This window comes from Diachasma alloeum, unplaced genomic scaffold, assembly GCF_001412515.2.
Source record: "Diachasma alloeum isolate Michigan unplaced genomic scaffold, Dall2.0 Dall_scaffold_02905, whole genome shotgun sequence".
Taxonomy (NCBI): Eukaryota; Metazoa; Arthropoda; class Insecta; order Hymenoptera; family Braconidae; genus Diachasma; species Diachasma alloeum.
Window position 1 is genome coordinate 786 of NW_021682402.1, and position 2888 is coordinate 3673.

The window sequence follows — 2888 nt, forward strand, 5'->3', positions numbered from 1 at the left end:
GGTTGAAAAAGCCAAAAAACTACCCCTGAAAACAGTTTTTCGAAATAACTCGTGAATAACGCGCTGTACGTCCAAAAATGTGATATACAAAGTTGTAGAGCTCAAATTTCTACACAAAAAATGTTTAAGACACTTTACCCCTATTCTCAACCGTTCATCCCCCAGAGCCGCGTGAAAAGCAGATGGGGAAAAAAAATGTTTTCCATTAAAAAAATTGAAGTTAATAAATTTTTTTTTTGTAATTCGGAATATCGGTATTTTTTTTTCAATAGCTTGTTTATTTATTCAGAGCGAATTTAATATATGTTGCTATTTATATCTTGACATTGAATCGATGAATTTCTTTTTTGTTTCCATATTTTTTATCAGAACATTTACTACAAATTTTATCTTGATCGTACCCGCGAATCTCCTATGGATTCAAAGTTAAACGCAATTTTCTAGCTCCAACCCCTAAATCCGGCGCCGGGAATGAGAACCTTTTGTGCGAGAGAGAAGTCTCCGTCTCGCTTCCAGTCGCTACAGCATTGTTGCGACCATTTGCGCATGCGCGCATGGGCCTGTGGAACATCACGGACTGAATGCGAGAAAAAGAATCATTTGAGGTTTTTCGTCAGCCGTTCGCTCTCTCTCCCTCTCTCTCTCTCTCTCTCGCTCTCCCTCTCTCGGACGAAAAAAGGCTGTTTGACGGAAAACTAAATTACCCATCAATTAACCCTCTTTCATCCCTTAATCTCTGTAAAAAATGGAAGAAACTGTCATGAAAATCACAGCGCGGTAGGAAAAATAATTGTTTTGCGGCGCACAGTGACTCCCGGTAATTAAAAGTTCACCTCTCCCCTCCTAATTGAGATTAAGGGATGAAAAAAGGACAGTTCGACGGAGAATTAAATTCTCCACTAATTAACCCTCCTTCATTCCTTAAGGCCCGGCCTGCAGAAATTTTTTTTCTATTTTTATTCCTAGATTCCCCAGAATTCCCCAGAATCCATGCTCATTATACCCGTTTACGGGCATGCTAATAGCGGGCGGAAAAATGAATGTAAAATTCAAATTTAGGGGTCAAAGGAAAGGACATAACCTGTCACATGTCGGCAAATGAGGCCTCGGGGACGGATAATAATGATTAGCATATAATTAAGAGAATATAATGCACCACTAAATTCACCAAATTTTCCAGTTCACAACACAATATGGCGGCTCAATTCTGCTCCTACAACAAATACTAATTACAATTCGCACTGAAGCAACACACACTTAAGCCATGATTGCCGACAGGTCGGATATTCTTACCTTTCTTTTGGTTAAAATATCGGATTTTTTAATGCGTTTTTCCGCCCGCTAGATGTATGCCCGTAATTGAGGTGATCACCTGTCAATTTCGGAAGATTTTAGCTCCACTGAAATTTGGCAGATGTCGCCACGATTAACTCGGAAACGAGCCGAGTTGATGTGGAGTTTGCCTCAGAATTGTACGTAGCAAAATGGGCCCCCGGGTGCGTCTCATATGTCACAGCGCATAAGTGGGAGGAAACGGTCATTTTTAAGACTGTCTCACTCTCTCCCGTAATGAAACGGCCATCTGACATGCAATGATGTCAGATGGTCGTTTGTGGCGAAGGGGGGATGAAAAGGGGTGAGAAGAGGGTTAGCGTTGGAGAAACAGTGGGGTAAAATGGGTCGGTGGCGGCGAGGGGGAGTCGAATCTTTTTTGGTGGGTTGAGGNGGCGCGGTGTAAAGGGGTGTGGGAGGGGGGGTGAAAACCATACATTTGTAGATTTTTCTACTCAAAAAAATATTTTGATTATAAGGGTGTCAATCTAACTATATTATTCAACTAAAAAATGTTCAGGGGCTCCCCCTCAACCCCCCTAAAAATATTCGACTCATCAAGGGTAGGGCAAAGGGTCGAGGGGGGGTAAAACCTCTTATTTTGTTCATTTTTCTAATAAAAAAAAAATATTTTTATCATAAGGGTGCGAACTTGACTAAATTTTTTGACTACAAAATGTTCAGGGGCTCTCCCTCAACCCCCCAAACAATATTCGCCTTATGAAGGGTAGGGTAAAAGGGCAAGGAGAAGTAAACCCCCTATTTTTTCGATTTTTCTAATGAAAAAAAAAATTTTATTATAAGGGTGGCAAACTAAGTTTTTTGACTACAAAATATTCAGGGGCTCTCAAAAAAAAAAAAAATTCTAAGAGAATTAGAATTTAGAGAGAAAAAATTTCCGCTTCACCCAGCCGGGAATCGAACCCGGGTCTCCCAGATACCCGCCGGGCACTCTTACCGACTAAGCTACCGGGAGGGAGACCTCAACCCCCCAAAAATATTCGACTCATGATAGGTCGGGCGAAGGGGCGAGGGGGGGTAAACCCGCTAATTTTTAGATTTTTCTAGTAAAAAAAAAATTTTATTATAAGGGTGGCAAACTGACTACATTTTTTGACTACAAAATGTTCAGGGGCTCTCTCTCAACCCCCCAACAAATATTCGACTCGTGAAGGATTGGGCAAAGGGGCGAGGGGTGGTAAAACCCCTCATTTTTTCATTTTTTTAGTAAAAGAAAAACTTTTTATTATAAGGGTGAGAACTTCACTACATTTTGTGACTAAAAAATGTTCAGGGCTCCGCCTCAACCCCCCAAAAAATATTCGACTCATCGAGGGTAGGGCAAAGGGACGAGGGGGGTCCCTCGGGGTGTAAAACCCCGTATTTTTCGATTTTTCTACAAAAAAAAGATTTTATTATAAGGGTGAGAACTTCACTACATTTTGTGACTAAAAAATGTTCAGGGCTCCGCCTCAACCCCCCAAAAAATATTCGACTCATCGAGGGTAGGGCAAAGGGACGAGGGGGGTCCCTCGGGGTGTAAAACCCCGTATTTT

The 2888-nt window shown here is 41.5% G+C and overlaps 1 non-coding gene across 1 annotated transcript; it reads right to left on the bottom strand.

The window, feature by feature from the left end:
- Nucleotides 1-2235: 2235 nt before the first annotated feature.
- On the bottom strand, nucleotides 2236-2308 carry Trnat-ggu. Its single transcript has one exon. It is a non-coding gene; the product is annotated as a tRNA-Thr (tRNA).
- Between the last annotated feature and the right edge of the window lie 580 nt (nucleotides 2309-2888).